Source organism: Arvicola amphibius, chromosome 11 (genome assembly GCF_903992535.2).
Source record: "Arvicola amphibius chromosome 11, mArvAmp1.2, whole genome shotgun sequence".
NCBI lineage: Eukaryota > Metazoa > Chordata > Mammalia > Rodentia > Cricetidae > Arvicola > Arvicola amphibius.
In genome coordinates, this window is record NC_052057.2 from 114,049,575 (window position 1) to 114,070,430 (window position 20,856).

The window sequence follows — 20,856 nt, forward strand, 5'->3', positions numbered from 1 at the left end:
AACCCCACAGCACAGTGAAAGAAAAACATCAGTGGGTGGAAAGGCCAAGCCTGAACTTTGCTAAGAGGGCAGCTGTGAGGATTTCACAGGAGCCCCAGACCCATCATGATATCTGGAATGCAGTCTGCGGGGGGAAAAAAAAACAGACTGGCAGTGAATGATGCAGTCCACGGAGGGAGCACATGACTAAACTGTAAATATTGACAAATACAGACTTGCTTTAACATTAAATAGGGATTATATGAAAAATAATTGAAGCTAATGTGCGGCCTTTGATATGGTAGGGGTTTTTAAATTTTTATTTTTATGTTTTACCCTTAAATATATTTCTTCATTTGGTATAAAGGATATTAAATAAACAAGATTATTTGAAAATTTCTATTTTAGCATTCAACTGTGACTTCAGAACTCTGTGAAATTAAGAAAGAAAGAGGGGAGGAAAGGATAAGGTGGAGTAGAGAAGAGAAGGAAAAGGAGGGAAAGCGAGGGGGAAAGAGACAGGCTGAAGAGAACAGTTGAGCACGCAAGCAATAGCCATGTGCTGTACAACTGGCCCTCTATTCTAGATTGCTGAGCCCTAAAATGCTAAAAATTTTGTAGTTAGGAAAATAGTTCTACTATATTATCATTAGCTGCAGCAACACTTGAAATGTAACTTTTCCTACCAAATCATTCCCGTTTCTTTTCTTTATTTGTGCAACATTGCAAATCCATTCAGCAAGAGAGTCTTGTTAGTGCTGCGACAAACTCAGCCTTTTCAGATTCTCCTCAAAGTTTTTCCGTGGTTGTCACATTTAGAAGACACACCAGTGCTTACAGGAACCAGAACCTTAGTTACAAAGGAAGCGACCAGACAGAGCGCACTCTATAGAGTCAAAATCAGACATACTTAAACCTCCTTCTTGGAATCAAAAATCTCATACTTTACATGAGAAATGACTAACTATAAATAATGTAACCCCAAATGGCAAAAAATCGACAATTTCACTACAAAATAAGGCTAATTGCAATTTCTTCCTTTGGATTTCATTTGAACAGTGCAAAACGTCAGCTGCAGGAAGCTTCTAAAAAAGACCCAGAGATGATGGAGGACTCTCATTGGCTAATAAAGAAACTGCCTGGCCCATTTGATAGACCGCCCCTTAGGTGGGTGGAGTAGACAGAACAGGAAAAGGAAGTGATGTGGGGATGAAGAAAAGGTGGCATTGGTCTTTACAGTGGTATTTACAATGGAAAATTCCAGCATTGAGGATGAGGGAAGTCCCGACAGTCACAACATGGGTTAATCACAAAGATCTTATACCATAAGCCACAAGATGGGTCAGGCACAGGGACCCAATGCCACAGTTACAACATGGGTCAGTCATAAGGATCTTATATGACGGTCACACCACGGGTCAGCCATGATGATCTTAAATGATGGTCACACCACAGACCAGCCATAAGGATCTTATATGACGGTCAGAACACAGGTCAGCCATGAGGACCCTTTGCCACACTAAGTCAGGCACAATGGTGAGTGTGCATGCTCTCATTTCTATGGGAAACCTACAAAATCTATTCACAAAAGCAGAGAATAGGTCACCGGCAGGTGAGGAAGGGGGCAATGTTCACCAAAAAACAAAAATCTGCAGTTACAAGAGTAAGTTACATCAGCATCCTGCACAGCATGGTGGTAGCAGTTGATGAGAACATACGGTACCCTTGACAACTGCTCACAGAGGAGGCCTTGGTGCCCTTACACTCATGTACAAAGGTGATGAGTGGACTAATTGCTCTGACTGTGTAACTGATTTAACAACATCCATGCAAACATCACCCTGAAAACTTCAACTATATGTTAACACAATTGTAGTTGTCAGTTAAACCAAATAAAGCTGGACAGCAAAAAGGGAGCAAAATGAATCCAAGAATGGTAAAAAAAATTACTGGGAGTTCGAAAAATGTGAGGATGCTGCCTAGGGTTGTTAAACTGATAAATACTGCCAGCTGCCGTCCCTAGCTGCCTGCAGGCTAGGAGAATTTCGCTTTACCCTTCTTGGCTGCAACTGTCGGTGAATCGAAAAGACGCTTATTTCCTATCCAAAAAGGAAAAAGAAAAAATAAAAGAAGTCTGAGGCAGAGAAACTAAGAGGAAGAGGCTGATTGGAGAGGGTGGCGTGTACGGTAGATACAGGCTCAGCCACACAGCTAGAGGTACAGAGAGCATTTATTTAACCCAGTGTCTCTGTCATGGATCAAATCAGCAAATGCTGATCGGCTTGGCCCCTGACTCCTCTGGGTGGTAGACTATACCATCCTTAGCAAGCACACAGTAAGAAGAAGAGCAAGCAAATGTTCCTACCGTGCAGCTAGCATCAATTTCTGCTTACATAGAACTCTGTCTTCTCTCTCCTCTCCTCAGCACCTTCTACCATATTTTACCTCCTCTGCCAACTCCTGAGTAGCTGCAGGGACTTTCTGCCTTGAATAACCCTGACTTCTGTGCAATGAGGGTCTGAGTACCCTTGGTACTTTGATGACTGCTGCATGGATTGTTACTTTGGAGGCTGCTGCGCTGGCCACGCGACTCTTGTTACTCTTCTTGAAGATGAGGGGAGTCAGAGATGATCCTGCCAAAGCCCTGAACTATGGAGAGATGCTTTCCTGTCTCTGCTCTCCAGAACTGCGTCCCTGGGGACTCATGAAAGCTACAGGTATTTCTCTGTGCTACAGTTGCTTGCCGCTGTTGGGCTACCAATGTGAACATTCAAAACTGAAGGTTTCCATTGGACCATCAAGAAAGCTCTCCTACTCTAACTCTTGGGATATAAAACCACCAACCCAGCAAAGCCTGAGCTGTAAAAAGAGGACTCCCAAATCCTGCACATGGGCCTTTAAGAGCGATGGTGAAACTGAAAATACAATAAGGTTTACTACCTCTGAAAACTACAGCTCCCTGAGTGAGACTTCATTCTCTCACTACCTAGAAGTCAATATTGCTTCTGACTCACTGCCCTTGTTGATAGAGGCAGGTTCAGAAATGCCCACAAGACATTGAACAAATGAGTATTTATCTCAGCTATATCCAGAGAAAGGTGACTGGGAAAATGATGGCAGTGTGGGGCAAATGATCCATTTCACCCCTGGTACTTGGATAAATATTTCACTTAATACAGCTTTTTAAGTGCCACTAGTACTTGGAACCCATGCTGATATTTCAGGTCCCTAGTATTAGTGACAGCTCAAAAACTGTATCCCTATGAAATCGAGTATTGTTCTTTTGAGGTTTATGAAGAATTGTGTTGGGATTTTGGTGGGGATTACATTGAATCTATCGATTGCTTTAGGTAGGATTGTCATTTTTATTATGTTGATCCTACCTATCCATGAGCATGGGAAATCTTTCCATTTTCTGATATCTTCTTCAGTTTTCTTTCAAAGACTTAAAGTTATTATCATATAGGTCTTTCACTTCTTTGGTTACTGTTACCTCAAGATGTTTTATGTTATTTGTAGCTAGTGTGAATGGTGGTATTTCTCTAATTTCTTTCTCAGACTCTTTATTATTTTTATATAGGAGAGCTACTGGTTTTTTTGAGTTGATTCCATATACTGCCACATTACTGAAGGTATTTATCAGCTGTAGGAGTTTCCTGGTAGAATTTTTGGGGTCATTTATATATACTATCATATCATCTGCAAATAGCGAAAGTTTGACTTCTTCCTCTTTGATTTATATCCCCTTTATCTCTTTTTGTTGTCTTATTGTTCTAGGTAAAACTTCAAGTACTATATTGAATAGATATGGAAAGAGTAGACAACCTTGTCTTCTTCCTGAGTTTAGTGGGATCACTTTGAGTTTCTCTCTATTTAGTTGGATGTTGACTGTTGGCTTGCTGTGTATTGCTTTTATTTATGTTTAGATACATTCCTTATATCCCTGATCTCTCCAAGACCTTTATCATGAAGGGGTGTTAGATTTTGTCAAAGGCTTTTTCATCATCTAATGAGATGATCATATGAATTTTTATTTCAGTTTATTTATATGGTGAGTTACATTGAAAGATTATTGTATGTTGAACCATCCCTACATTTCTGGGATGATTCTTTGATGTGTTTTTGGATTCAATTTGCCGGTATTTTATTGGGCAGTTTTTGCATCAATGTTCATGAAGGAAATTGGTCTGTAATTCTCTTTCTTGATTGAGTCTTTGTGTGGTTTCAGTTTCAGGGTAGCTACAGTCTTATAGAAAGAGTTTCACAATGTTCCTTCTGTTTCTATTGTGTGCTACAATTTGAGGAATATAGGAATTAGCTCTTCTTTAAAGTTCTGGTAGAATTCTTCATTGAAACCATTGGACCCTGGTGTTTTTTTTGGTTGGAAGGCTTTTGATTACTGCTTCCATTTCCTTACAGGTTAGGTTATAGGTCTATTTAAATTGACCCATCACTCTTAGGCATATACCCAAAGGATGCTCAATAATATTATAAGGACATTTGCTCAACTATTTTGATAGCAGCATTATTCATAATAGTCAGAATCTGAAAACAACCTAGATGCCCCTCAATCGAAAAATGAATAAAGAAAATGTGATACATTTACACAATGGAGTCCTACTTAGTGGTAAAAAACAACGACATCTTGAAATTTACTTGCAAATGGATGGAACTAGAAAAAAATCCCGAATGAGGTAACCCAGACCCAGAAAGACAAGCATGGTATATACTCACTCATAAGTGGATATTAGACATAAAGCAAAGGATAATAAGCCTATACTCCACAACCCCAGATAAGCTAGGTAACAAGAAGAACCTTAAGAGAAACATGCATAGATCCTCCTGGGAAGAGGAAATAGGCAAGATCTCCTGACCTTAGGAATGTGGAGGTGGGGGGAGAAGGGAGTTTTGAAGGGGAGAAGGGAGTTTTGAAGGGGAGAAGGGAGGTTGGAAGGAGAGAAGGAGAGACTAAGAGGAGGGGGGAAGAGAACTTGAGGGAATGGGATGGTTGAGATGAGGGAAAGACAGAGAAGGAGAGCAAAAAAGAGATATATTGATTGAGGGAGTCATCATGGGGCTAGTGAGAAACCTGGCACAAGAGAAATTCCCAGGAATCCACAAGGATTATCCCAGTTAAGAACCAAAGCAACTGTGGAGAGGGTGCTCAAACTGGCCTTGCCTTATAGTCAGATTGATGACTATCTTAAATGTCGCCATAGAACCTTCATACAGCAATTGAAGGAAGCAGATGCAGAGAACCACAATGAACACTGGGCTAAGCTCCCAAAGCCCAGTTGAAGAGAGGGAGGAGCAAGAATCCAAGCAAAGGGGCCAAGACCTTGATGGGAATGCCCACTGAAACTGCTGATGGGAGCTAATGGGAGCTCACCAACTCTGGCCTGACAGTGGCGGGGAGCCAGCATAGGACAAAACTAGGCCCTCTGAATCTGCGTGACAGTTCTGTGGCTGGGGCAGACTTTGGGGCACTGGCACTGAGACCAGGATTTAACCCTACTGCTTGTACTGACTTTTTGGAACCATTCTCTTTGGAGGGATGATTGTTCCGCCTAGATATAAGGGAGTGGGCCTTGGTCTTGCCTCAAAGCAATGTGCGAGACTATGGTGACTTCCTATGGGGAACCTTACTTTCTCTGAGGAGTAGATGGGGGGTGGGGTGGGAGGAAGGTGGAGGAGCAGGGGGAGGAGATAGAGGGGTTTGGTATGTAAAATGAAAAAAGATAGTTTTTAAAATATATATTATAAAAATGATAGTTTATATATATTCACTAATTTAAAAAAACTGTATCCAACAGGTTTCCAACGCAAGGGTCTCTTCTTTCTCTAGTGTACAGATACTCTAAGTGACTAGCATGTCTTTCTGATGCTGAAAGTGAACGTGGATTTCTTGATTGAGACTAAAGAATTTAAAACTGTGCAAGACTTGTTTATGCATGCTATAAATTTTAGTTATCAGGATGATAAATGGAAGGAAAATAACTTGTAATCTCCAGTTAAGAAGATGATAAAAGAACCATTGCTCAATAGTAATCTATTTGTAAAAAATTGTATATTTAGGGGCTGGTAAGGTGGCTCAGTGAGTCAGAGAGTTTGCTCTGCAAGCATGAGCAGCTGAGTCTGAACTGCCAGGTCCCACATCCAAGCAGAGCAGGGATGTGTTTACCTGTTACTCCCAAGAAGATCCCAAGAGCTTGCTGGAGTGCCATGCCGTTCCTTGGCATGCCTGCTTCCTCAGCCTTCCTGGTGGCCAGCACCTGCCCTGCCTCTGTCCCTTTGTGTTTTCACTGTCTCTGGGATGGTTGTGAAAACCCCAGCAGTAGTGAGGAAGAGGTCCCCACCCTCCTCCAGCCACCACACCAAGCCCTCAACTGGCAGCTGCTGGTAGCAGCTACTCTTGAGGCTGTGTGCAGGTTTGCACAGTTCTGTGGCCCCAAGAAAAAGTTTATTGATCCAGCCAAAGTAAGAAAAAGGAAAATACAATGAGAATGTATTAACAGTAAACATAATGGAAACTGGGAAAATAAAACTGAACACTAAATTGATTACAAATGGTGAGAACAAATTAAATTCTTTTTAAAGACAACAGCATTCAGATCAGTTCTATATAAAACGGCATTTATAATAAGAAAAACTTAAAGAAAGTAGGAGAGTATATATATCTAGTATATATAGCTAGGATATCCTGTGAAAAAGGAAAAAATATCACTTAAATAAAAGCTGGTGTTTCCTAATGTGAGAAGACACAAACTACTAATGAATTACCTTCATGCATCAAATTACATAATAATGATATATATTCAGAACACTATACCATCATTAATATAGGTAAATTTAATATTCTTAGCTTAGAAATGAAAAAATAAATGTTAGGAAAAATAATTAAGTCCTGGGAACACAGCAGTTTGTAAGTTAGGGAAAATATTGTAAAAGAAACATTTGTCATTGTGTACCCATTTTCTTTTTTAAAAATAATTTATTTAACTTTATTTTATGTGAATAGGTGCGGAGGTTTCAGATCCCTCAGAACTAGAGTTATAAACAGTTGTGAACTGCTATGTGGATGCTGGGAATTGAATCAGAGTTCTCTGGAAGAGCAGTCAGTGTGCTTAACCACTGAGCCATCTCTCCAACCCTGTAAATATCCATTTTCTTTGTAGACATATTCTGCACTCCCAGACACCTAGGAGTATCTTGAGGAATTTTGTTGGAAGACTGGAGTGTGAATATTCTTTATACGCCAACTCTGAGATCAGAACAGCGGGGACTTAGCCATGCTTAGTTCTAGCTGATTTCTCCTAAAGTAGTGCAAGTTGTTTATCTATCTGTAACATGGCTGACTGATTGTTTGAAAAAGACATCGGCTTTACAGAAAATTCTCGTATCTAAATGCCATTGTCAATTTCGTTGTGAACAGAGAAATATCTATAAGCTTATATAGGTATAAGAAATACCTATTGCATGGCGGATAGTCTAGTATGAAAGGTGTGTATGCCAATTGCATCACAATAATATGTCACGATAATACTCAAAGCAACTTGCTTGCATTTAACTTGCATTTGAAAAAAGGTTCTGGGAGTTTTAATTGTCAACACAACCTAGAATCACCTGGGACGATAATCTCAGAGAGAAATTGCCTAGATCAGGTTGAACTGTAGCCCTGTTTTTGGATAATTATCTTGACTGTGTTAACTGAAGTGGGAAGAGCAGACCACAGTGGGTGGCACCATTCCCTAGGAAGGGCTTCCTGAACTTTATACGTGGAGAATGAGAACCAAGAACAAGTGAGCATGCATATGTCCATTTCTCTTTGTCCTGAGGATGGATATGATATGACTAGCCACATCAAGTCTCTAACTTGACTACACCATAACAATGGGCCATAACCTGAAATTCTAAGCCAAAAACACCCTTCATCCTCTAAGCTGCTTTTTAGCAAGGTAATTTTATCACAGTCACAGATATAAAAGGTGGAATTACCTTCTACATTATATTCAGTTGCTCAAATTAAGTATCTCTGAATAGAAAATAAGTAAAATTTGGCACCTAATAGAAAGAATGATTATGAAGTTTGCAAAGTCCATGCAGCTTCACCACCTATGCCTCATCTTTTATATGAATATAAAACTCTATGTGCATTTTTGGCTGGCTGAACTCTTCTCTTGGCTTCCGTCACACTGTGGAAGTATTTCCAAAAGTAAGTGAATAAGATAACAGCATTTGAGAATTCAGTTCATGAAGCCAATTTCTGGGCTCTGTATTCAGTTTCATTTTTACTGTGTTTTCTCATTATTCTAGATGTCATTATTTAAAGATCTAGCAGTAATGTGGCCACTAATGTCACTGCTTTCATTCCAATTACAGCATTGTTTTATAGGAACCGCTATAGGCCTGTCAATGCCAGCTCTACAATGCAAGCTGTGAACATAGTCCCTCACCTCAAAATCATGTCCCGCCATTTTCTCTTTTAACAATAAATACTCAGCAAATTGTATTTGGAGAGGCTTTGGAGATAATTAAAGGAAACAATAAACCTAATTTGTCTGAATATATGCAAACCATAGAAGGATTTAATTAGTTTTAGACTGTAGCATAAGCCAGCTGGTCAGAGGGGTAGAAACAATTTGCTACGAAAGGAAGGACAGGTCTGGAGGCCACAGGTGACCACCAGCTTCCACATATGGCTACACATTTTACTAAAAAGAGTACAGCAAAATGGAAACCTAGAGACTAATAATTATGAGGAGGCTCTAAACCTGTCAAGGAACTCTCCTGATGTATTTTCCAGGTCCAGATGGTGAGCACCATCCGAACTCTAGGAACATTAATTCTGATGACCAGGCACAGCCCAGTGCAGGCCATGTTTCAGAGCTTCCAACTTGGTGTGGGTCATTGGCATTAAAATCTGGCACTTTCGCTTATGTAAATAGATGTAGAAACTCTTAAGTAAAAGAGCAAGATATGCTGAATAGGACAAGAATGCATCTTTATACTTTCTGTGCCCTTCTGTGACAGTTGGTTGTAACTACATTACAAAAAATCAAAAGGAAATGAAGAGGAGACTTTGGTGCTTTGCCTGAGGCAGGAAGTCACCTCCGGGTGGCTCAAAACTTTGGTAGTGCAAATTTGTGGATCAGAAATCCCTGCCACCTGTCAAAGCCACACAGAGAGACAGATTCAAAGTATAGCCAGACAGAAAAGACTCGGTGTTCTCATTTTGCAAATTTTGTGAGATGCAGAGATATGGGAGCAACAGATGCAAATATATAAATATAGAAGTTCTAAATGTTGAAATGAGAAACAAATTGTAGTTTTCAGGTTATCAGGATCACTTAGAAAAATCAAGGAAAATTAAACTTGAAAACCATTCATATTAATGAGACTTGGGTAAAGAATATACATATATATATATATTCTTTAAATACATATATTATATATGTATTCTTTATATACCTATATAGGGATGTAAATTATTTGCTAAACCATATTCTGCTTCAAATAGCTAACATACAACACTCAAATAATGGATAAAATCATTAAGGATAATTAAGTCATTTCACGCAAGTATCTAAAAGGCTTATCCTAAAAGCACTGCCTTCATATCCTCAATCAAGAATAGTGAAGGGAAATGAACAAGGGTAGGAGTTACTTCAGACAACTGGCAAATAGAAGTATCAGACATGGGGCCCAGGGACAGACTCCAGGGGCCACACACACACCACCATGTCACAGTGACACCTCTCCATTATACCTGCATCATCTAAATGCTTAGCATATAGGAAAAAATGTAATATGAGACAGGCAGATGTTAGAACAACTAAGACTTCAGTAAACTGTTCTTTAAAGTCACACAGTTTTAAATATCATTTTTAAAAAGACCAAAGAGGGTTCATGGGAGGGTGAGGAAAAGATATATTATCTCAAAAACTAAAAAAAAAAAAAAAAAAAAAAAAAGTCAAAATGAAATTAAGTTTCTCAAGTCCCACTGTTTTTAATATGTAAGTTCTTGGGTACCTTTAAAGTGTTTGTTACAATGCACAAACATTTTACAAAATGTGGTGTAGATGTGTATTTTTTCCTGAGAAGTAGGAGTTTAGGTTTCAAAAACCTTGGCTAGGTAGATTTATATCTCCCTCACTTCCATAAAAGAATAAAACAAAAGACTTGAATGATTTGAGAAACTCATCCTGTCACATGGGGAGGAGTTAGCCAGTAAGAAGCTAGAGCTAATGGGACAAGCGGTGATTTAATGAATACAAATTCTGTGTGATTATTTTGAGAGTCTTTGCAGCCAAAAACAAACATGTGACCTCCTCCAACAAATTGGCGCCCATGTGGCCAACTAAAATCCACTTGAAACCTTAGAAAGTTTGGAAAGGAATTCTAGACACTAAAAAAAAAGTTTAGCTGCATTTATTTTCTCAAATGGGTTTGCTGTTTGCTGGTAGAGTGCCGCAGCTCCTTTAAGAGAGGGTTTCCTGACTCAGCAATAGCAGGGGGAAAAAAATCAGTGCTGCTTTAAACTTCACTGTTTTGAAATTGTGGCTTCCTGGGTCATTGCTGCCAGTGCAAACTCTGACAAGATCCAGCTATGGAGCATTTAAATGGGTTTTGTGACCAGAGTGCCACAACTTGCTTAATGGAAACATAGACCTGCTGTGTGCCTGAAAATAGGGCTAGAAGTACAGCTCATGCTAAGCAGACCTCTGCCCTGCCATGTTGGACTGGGTATGGCAAGCAGGCATGGTCATGTTACCACTAGCAATGATGCTGCTTAATTTTTTAAGAAGCACTTAGCATTTTAAGAAGCCATTTTGGTAAAAGAAAAAAAAGGATTACAGATATGCAGATATGCAATACAGGCAAATCCAGATAGAAGAGACCTCTAAATGGGTCACAGTGTGTTTAAAAAATGTATGTAAGCTTGGGACAGAGATAAAAGGAAGTAAAAGTTTATAAAAAAAAATACAAAGTCTTTAAATAGACATAGTACAGATAGTCATAGATTAAAGGAATAAAGATAATAAAATAAATATTAAAAGTAATAAAGTAAGAATAAGCAACATAAAGAAGAAATATACACAGAGTCTGGATTATTGTGTTTTCTTTGAATTTTTACTGTGAAGGAGCTAAGTACAGAGAGACATTTCATTGTATGGGCTGCTAAACTAAACCAGCATATATGTTCTAAAGGTATTTTGACTTCCAAATTTGAGTCTATGAATATGATGTTTTGGAAAAGAGGTTCTTCTTTTGTTTCCACAGAGGATGAGAACCTGCGGATTTCTTCCAGACTAATAATGGTTTGATGCACCAAGACTCCCTGAAAGGTTGCCATAAACACCCCCCCCCCAAAATTACTTCACCTAACTGCCAACTAAGATGAACCTAGCACACAGGATATGCCATGAAAGACCTGATTAACAGCACCCCAATCCACAGGAAGTAGTGTATATAATTACACCAAAATTCCCAAATATTGTTTATAAATGTTTCTTTACATTTAAAGGGGGATATACCATAGAGATTTGCATTGCCATGTATCTTGGTTTGTTGATACACATTTAAGGTCAATTTTGTTATATATTTCTGCTCCTGATTAAGGTATTGTGCTTGTGTAGCTCATTTAAAACATAATGTATAATTAAGAAATATAGGTTAATATATAGTCATCTATAATAGTCAAGCTTGTAATCATATTAGTTAGATTTTCTAGCAGTATAGTTACAGTTTTCCTTAGTTATGATGTTAAAGTTAAAACCTTCCTTTTTTAATTAAACAGAAAGGGGGAAGTGATATGGGATTCCCCTCTGTATGCTGTGAATACCATTAGTTAATAAAGGACTGCTTTGAGCCTATAGCTGAGCAGGGCAGAAAGAGCTAGGCAGAGAGAGCTAAACTGAATGCTGGGAGAAAGGAGGCAGAGTCAGAGAAAAGCCATGGAGCTGCTGCCAGAGATAGATGTGCTGAAACTTTGCTAATAGGCCATGACCTCATGGTGATGCACAGATTAATAAAGATGAGTTAAATTAAGATCTAAGAGTTAGCCAATAGAAGCTAGAGCTAATGGGCCAAGTAGTGGTTTAAATAATATAGTTTCTGTGTGATTATTTTAGGGCTGAGCATCCAAGAACCAGCAACCAGCCTTACAGCACATGTCCTCCAAATAAATGGAGAAATTACAAAATATCAATAAAAAATAATTGGAAATTGCAGCTAATTGTGAAAATCATAGTAACATCTGTTGTTAAATAGGTAACCAACTATTTGGAATTAAATATCACCATAAAAGTGTGATAATGAAGTCAAGAATGGAATGTAACAGCAGCCAATAATAAGCATATCTACACGAAACCTTAAACTCTAGTGAGAGGAAAAATCATGTAACTTTTGCTCTAGTCACAACACCGAGGGTACAGAAAAATCCTGTCCTTCTTCAGAGACAAGGCACTGCAAACAAGCTTCTGCAAATTACCTGGAGGAAGTACTGCTCTTGGATGGAGTTCTAGTGTCCTTATTCCTCCCCATCCTCTCCTTTGTGTCACATCTCCCTCTCCTGAGTAAAAACACCTCAAGAATTAGTTGGATTTAATCCAATTTTATATCATGCTGCAAGATGCTCTTGCCTCATTTTCCCTAGCAGATATTTTAATTTTAACCTAGTTTCTGAGATGAATGTCTCAATCCAAGGTGCACCTGGATGGATAAAAATAGATTTGATGAATTTAAAAATCTCGCCAAGGTTTGTTTGCTTCTCAGAAGCATTTTGAGAAACCTGAGACTGAAGATAATATGGGCAAGGAATTTTGAGTGTTTTTTAAAATGCTGAAGATAAATACACAAGCAGAGCCCCAGAAACACGAAGGGAAATTTTTATTGTTTGCATTACAGGATTATAGATGCTTGACGATTTCAAATTTAGTTTACTCAACAGTTTCATGAAACCACCGAGAAGACTGTCTACATCTATCATCTCTGCTAACCTCAAGATGTCAATCTTCACAAAAAAGATAGGTATCCCACAGGACAGTCATATTTCCATATTATAGCAGAATTTCTGGTGCTACATTGTAAGCAGAGAATGCTCATTCATTTCCCAGCAGCCCAGACCCAAAAACCCTCACAGAAACCATATTATTTACAACACTGTTTGGTCAACGACTTAGGCGTATTCCTAGCTGGTTCTTACATCTTAACCCATTTCTATTATTCTATATCACCATGAGGATGTGGCTTACTGGGTAAGGTTCTGGCATCTGTCTTTCTTCTTCAGCAGCTACATGGGGTCACCTTGACTCTGCCTACTCTCTATGTATACCTCTGCATTAATTTAATATCCATATATATTATAAAATGGTTGTTTTCCATCATATTCTGATTCCTATCACAGAAGTGAAATCACTAAATGGTTGCCAAAGTACTTTTTTTTTTCTTGGTTTTTCGAGGCAGGGTTTCTCTTTGTAACAGTCCTATCTGTCCTGGAACTAGCTCTTGTAGACCAGGCTGGTCTCAAACTCGTAGAAATCCACCTGCCTCTGCCTCCCGAGTGCTGGGATTAAAAGCTCATGCCACCACCAGCGTCAAAGTACTTTCAATCTGACATTGCTTAAATCACTTATACTGGTAGAGACCATAGATTTGTTCCAAACTCAATAGAAGGCCATGAAAAGTTACAACCTTATTCAAAGACAGTGGCCGAAAGGATGTAAAAACAGTAAAGATTGACAGCTAATTATAAGGTAAGTGATAAATAACAAACGAGTTTTGAAAAGCTTCAGAACAGTATTCAGCGGACTAAAATGTTTACAGATCCTTGGTGTGGATTCAGGTCAAACTGTGTCCACCTTGAATTCACGATGTCAGAACTTAAGCCCTAGTACCTCAGAATGTGACTGTATTTACAGAACAGGGCTTTTAAGGAGCTGATTTATAACCATGTTATTGTATGGCTTTGTTTTAATGTGATGAATGACGTCCTATAAAGAGGAGGAAATTAGGCTGTGGCATTGCAGAGAGGACACCATAGACAGGCATCCTGAATCTTGAACATGTCTGTGTTTGAATCACTGCATGTAATGCTTTGCTATGGCACCTCTAGCAAACAAGCCAAGTTTGGTAGCAAGAAGTGTAGTGACAGTATAACAAGTTAAAACAGCATAAATACTTTAGGATCAGACAATAGTAGAGGCTAGATACATAGTTTTGCTTTTGTTTTTTAAAGGTCCTCTCAGCTTTAAAAGGCCTTGCTCTCCTGATGTCCTCCATCCCCTCTGGCTCTTAAATGCTTTCCACCTCCTTCTCATCAGAATTCCCTGAGGGCAGGCATTTGATGCAGACATCCACTTAGAGCTGTGTATTCCAAGCGCTCTCTCTCTCTCTCTCTCTCTCTCTCTCTCTCTTTTTCTCGTGTGTGTGTGTGTGTTTCTATCTTTCCCTGTCTCTGTCTCTCTCTCTCTGAGTGAGTAATGTTTAGCTATAGGTTACTACATTTCTGTTCCCATCTGTTGCAAGAGAAAACCTCTCTGATGATGACTGAATACGGTACTGACCTGTGAGTATAGAGTATATCACTAGAAATCATTTTATTAATACATGGAGGCCAGTAATGCTTTTTTTTTTACCCTAGGTCTCTGGGCTGTCTAGCATCTGGTCCTTGTACACATGAGCAGTGTGAGATATGGGTTCCGTCTCGTGGAGTGGACCTACAGTCAAGTCAGATGTTTGTTGGTGACTCCCACAACCTCTGTGCTACCATTGTTCCAGCACATCTTGCAGGCAGGACAAATTGCAGGAAAATGGGTTTGTGACTTGGTTGGTGTTTTACATTTTTCTTTTGGTATCATGCAGGATGCCTTCCAGCCCCAAAGACATCAGAATGTAGGAATGTAGGTTCCATGTAGGCACCAGCTCAACTTCTCCATTTTCAATGAGTTGTGTGGGTGTTGTCCTCAGCAATTCTCCCCTTCCCCCAATACTGTCAGCTTGCAGAGAGCAACCCATTGTCTTAGTAACAGCTAGGGTTTTGAGGGGAGTTCCATGGAACCCCCTTGGCCAACAACTCAATTGAATGCAATGTTGTTCCAGTACTGGAAGCCTCATTTGGTGACAAGAGATGGCCAGTTGGGACTATTTATCCTCCATTATTAGGAGACTTCACTTGGATTGTCCTCATATATTTTATGGAGTTTCTACTACACTAGTTTTCAATACCAATCTTCAAATGATCCTCAGTTCCTGATATTTCCCCCCCATCCCCTCCATCAACCCTTTATTCCCTCTCCCTTCTTACCTGGTCCTCCCTTCCTGTCCTCACCTGCCCCCAGTCCACCCATAAAATCCATTCTCTTTGCCCACCCACCAAAATCCACGTGTTCTCCCCTAACCCATTTCTCTATGCCTAACCTTTCTGGGTCTACTATTAAGCTAATGATAACTTACCTATAATCCATAGACGTAGATACAAGTGAATATATACCATATTTATCTTTCTGGGTCTGGGTTACCTCACTCAAGGCTAATGATACAACTCTCAAAACCATACCAACCCAAATACAAAAGCAGTCCACCAGCACTGAAATAAACAAAACTGAAAACAATACAATAAATCAAAAACCCTAAGTGCTCTGTTCTCTGGGAAGATGCAAAACTGACAGACCTTTTTCCCAGCTAACTAGAAGAAAGAGAGGACCCACACTAGCAAATCAGAAGTAAACACAGAAACATTACAACAGACACCAAAGAAATTCAGGATACTGTGGGGGAGGCTTTAACTCCTGCAGTCTATTAAGCTGGAAAACCTAAAAGAAATGGATGAATTTCTAGATTCAAACTATCAAAATTAAACAGAGAAGTCAACAACTTTAACAGAACCATAACAAATGAAGAGACAGAAATAGTAATAAAAAGGCTTCCCACTAAAAATTGTCCAAGAACAGATGGATTCTCCACAGAATTCTCCTAGATATTCAAAGAAGACCTACAAGCCAATCCCTCTTGAACTATTCCAGAAATCAAAAGGACCCTTTTAGCTACCCTAATTAATATGCCCAGTCAAGATGAACTAACTTATTTTAACACAGAGTTTTTCTTTCTCCCTTAATAAACTGCAGTTTGCCTCCAGGCAGTATCTGTCTCCTCTCTATCCAGAGGCAGACCTTGGTCCCTCTGTGATGTAGGTATGTCTTCTATCTATCTGATTATTTCATTATTTTTTATTTTTTTGGTTTTTAGAGACAGGGTTTCTCTGCAGCTTATTTCATTGGATAATTAATAAAGAAACTGCCTGGCCCATTTGATTGGCCAGCCCTTAGGTGGGCGGAGTAGACAGAACAGGAAGAAGGAAGTGAGGTAGATGGCTCAGTCAGATGCCACGCCTCTCCTAAGTGAGACCACCGTGCCTCTCCTCAGGGAGAGAGATGCAACGAAGCTCCAGCCCAAGATGGACGTATGCTAGAATCTTTCCCGGTAAGACACCACTTCATGGTGTTACAAAGATTATTAGATAAGGGTTAGTCAAGATGTGAGTAAGAAGCTGAAAATAATGGGCCAGGTAGTATTTAAAAGAATACAGTTTCCGTGTAATTATTTCGGGTGTAAAGCTAACCATGTGGGATCCGGGCAGGACGAAAAGCAGGCCCGCAGCTCCTCACTACACCTCTGGGACAAATATCCCTTCTCCTCTCCCTTGTTCCCTTTCCCTTCTCCCTCACCCTCTACCTTCTGTCTTAGTGGTAGACTCAGAGTTGTGGCATTTTCAGTGTCCTCTGCATGTCATGTTCTTCAAGAGTTATCATCATGGCTTAGAACCTCATCTTCAAGACTGTCAAAATAATTTCTCAGTGAGTATATCCATGGCCCATCTGCTTCTTTACGTGTGCTCTCTTCTAGTTTATCTAGGAAAAAATTCTGCATTTTGTTAACTGATTTTTTTCAGCATGTAATGCATACAATGATATCTTTAAACATATGCGTGATAAAGAATATGTGCTTAATAGCCTGGCAGTGGTGGGATCCCAGCACTCAGGAGGCAGAGGCAGGCAGATCTCTGCGAGTTTGAAGCCAACCTGGTCTACAGAGCGAGTTCTAGGACAGTAAGGGCTACACAGAGAAGCTCCATCTCTGAAAACCAAAAAATAAAAACAAATAAAAAAAACTTCCATCTCCCTTCAATCTTGTAGTAGGAAGATAATTACTTAACACATGGCATGCCAGGGTCATTTTATTTAACTTTTCATTATCATAAGTCAAACACACTGCACAGCCATGAATATTTCTAACGTTTACTCTGCTTTTTGCCAACATTGGCGCCAGTTCTCTGCTGGAGATTTAGCCTCATGGCCACCACTCTGTGTAAGCATTTCCTACCTTGGTGCAATAAACACTTGGCCGCAAAGATATTTTCTCACTCCTTCTTTGTGGGGGTTTGGTGTGTCAAAAACATTAGGCTTTGCATTAGACCTTTCTCATAATCGTTTCCACTCATCTTAAATTTACATATCACTCTTTTTCTAACTTCAGACTTGCCAACAATCGTAAAGGTACTTTACTTGCCTGTTATAGGGTCAATCAATATTAGTATTTTTAAGATAGCACCATTGTCTGAATATTTCGCATTTCCTTTTGTCTTTCCATATGAAATTAATGTCAGTTGATTTCATAAAGATAGAAATATGGGTGCATTCTAGAAAGAGAAATGGCTTTCTTCTCTCCTGCTTTGTTGGGCTTCTGTATTGTTTTCATTTTCAGGACTCTTATGTTTATTACCTGGTAGAGAAATTTAACTTTTTTTTTTACTTTAACTGATTCAAAATGTTTGCTTTCCCTTAAATATTTTAAAATCATTATTGTTAGCTAAAAAAAAATCTGCTTGGAAATTTACCTTGCTTAATTCAATTTGAAATTATTTTGAAAAACAAAAGTACACCATGACCAAACAGACTTTCCCGTAAAGCATTTAAAAATGCCTTAAAGTGGTCATTTGGGGTTATATAATATGCTTTCTGAATTTGTTACTTCTTTATATTTAATAATTGCCAAGCTCAAAGAAAAATCACAAAGGTCTCGAATGAAGAAATCTTCAGAAATACTAAGTACCTTTGCATTTCCTTAAGCTTGTCTTATTTGTGCAGCAGAGGCTATCAAAATGCAAAATTTGCATTTAGTCTGCAGATTTGTAGACTTTGACATCTTAACAGTATGAAGTCTTTCTGCTTGTGCACAGTGACTCTCCCCATTTACTCAGGTCTCATTGAAATTCCCTAGCTTGTAGTGTTAAAAGGTTTTACCTGCATATTTAAATATATCCCTAGACATTTTATTATTTTAGATGATATTTTAAAAGAATTACTTTGTTTCTAGATTATTTATTTTGCATATACAGACACACAAGAGATATAGTTGATAGGGATGTCAAGAGGTTTCAATCCACAAGCATAAGAGATCTTGGTAGATCATTTTCTTTTCTTGCTCTTTCCTGTTTGATCTGAGGCTTAAATCAATGTGCTCAGAAGCATTTTCCTTCTCTTCTAATATCAGAGAGTTCCCATCTTATCTGTGAAACCAGTTTTGAAAGATGTGAATTGTCAGTTGAATAGGAATTTTCTTTCTTTCTTCCTTTCTTTCTTTCTCTGCTTTGAATGTTACTAGCTCCATTCTCTCCTGTCCACTTTATTGTAAGGAATCAGCTACTACTGAGAATATGTTTATCAAATGAGTTACTGCATTCTTGCTGTGTTCAAAATAACTGATTCACATTTTTTTGCTGAATAATTTAAAGTCAATTTGACGCAAGCTAGAGTTACCCGAAAGGAGGGAAATTCCATGGGAAAAAATGCTTCCATAACATGCAGCTTTAGGACATTTTCTTAATTAGCAACTGATGCGGGAGGGCCCAGCCCATTGTGGGTGGTGCTATCCCTGAGCTGGTGGTCCTGGGTTCTATAAAAAATAATCAGGCTGAGCAAGCCATAGGGAGCAAGCCAGTAAAGCAGTACCCTCCATGGCCTCTGCATCAGCTCCTGCCTCCAGGTTCTAGCCCTGCTTGAGTTGCTGCCCAGACCTCTTTCCGTGATGAACAGCAATTTAGAAATATAAATCATATAAACCCTTGCCCCACAAACTTTCTTTCGATGATAGGGTTTCATCAAAAACAATAGAAAACCTGAATAAGGCAGAAATTGGTACCAGGAATGGGGTATTGCTGTGAGAGACCTGACCATGTGTTTTTGAGATCATGGGAGGGTTTGGGGTCTTTGGGCTAGAGAAGTCTTCCATGGGGACAGATCTGTGGGCTGTTCTGTAGGAGCTTGGAGGATAAGAATGTGGAGAGCAATGCAGAGGATGGAGGCCTGGGCTGTGAACTTCTGGAAGGAAGTTTGAGCGTCACTTGTAAGATTCAATTGGGGTCTTCGCTGTTTTGAGTTAAGATTCTGTGGTTCTGGTTAGCTGAGCTAAAGAATCAGCTTTGGTTAACAAGGTCAGGAACACTGAAGTTAAATCTTTGCTTTACTGGGAAGATTGATCATCAAGAACCACAGCAACAGAAGTGAAGTGAAGCCAGCCCAAGCCTGGAGGACAAGCTGTGTGTGCTGCAAAGGGCAAAGCCAGAAATGTGACCCAAGCCTTTGGAGGATTCCAGAAGATCATGGGTGAATCCCAAATATTGGACATTGAGTGATTTATACGGTTAGACTTTGATTTTGCCTCGATATGATTGTGAGTCAGCTCTGGAAGAAAGTATTTCCTCTTGAAGAAAGTATTTAACTTATTGTTTTTTATTTTACAAGGGCCCACAGTTGAGAAACTTAATGTTTAAACAAACTTAGGTTTTTAAAGAGACTGTCCTTTTAAAGAGCCTGAATTTGAAGGTATTTGAATTTGTGAAGACTATGAGACATTTTAGGTTTGCAAAATATTTTATATCATGCTGTTGCTGTTAATATGTCAGCTTGGGCATAGAGAAGAAAGAAAAGGTTGTGGCTTAACAGTGATGTGTCTGTGTGTCAAGTTGACAAGGGATCAATTCTGCAGGATAATTTTATGTCAACTTGACACAGCTGGAATTATCTTAACGGAGGGTACTTCAGTTGAGAAATGTCTCCATGAGATTCAGCTGTAGGATATTTTCCTTGTGATTGATGGAGCATCATTGGTACCTAGACCATTGGTACCCAGACCACTGGTACCCAGACTATTGGTACCCAGATCATTGGTACCAGGACAGTGGAGTATTACATTGACAGACATGACCATGTGTTTTCGTGAAACATTTTCATATCCCAATTTCCTCCAGAGATTTTTATCAGTTCTTATCCTTTAAGCATCATTTAACAACTGTGTTTTGGCTGTAATCCTTTCCATTGGTTGACCCTTAGGGTTTTGGAAAATACTTGCTTTGCTAAGAGTTTCAACACTGCTGCCAGAGTTCAGAACCTCCTCAATAGTACCAAACGCAGTAGAAGAAAGAGATGTGGTGATTTGCACTATGCAGTACGGTCACCTCTGACACGTGCACAATCAGGGAACCAGATCACATTTCCTGAAAGCCTCTTTCTGTCTTCGGGACTATGATGGTACCCAATAGAACAAAAATGAGGTAAGGAAAACTGCTGGGAAGATGTCCTGCCATTTTGAAGTTGATTTTTCACAGTTTTGCCAGTTCCTTGGCACTAAAAATGCTTGGCTCTCTTCCCATTTTCTGAGGAAATTGGTTCTGACAGTCTCTGCTTGGCTTTCAATATTTCAGTGGGTGAAGGAGAGCTCAGAATTACCGACTTTGCAATTTTGCTGACATCAGCCCTACTGTTTGTGTTAGCTAGGGTTTACTTTGGTTTTGTTTGGAATACCGTATGAGTAAACTAATAC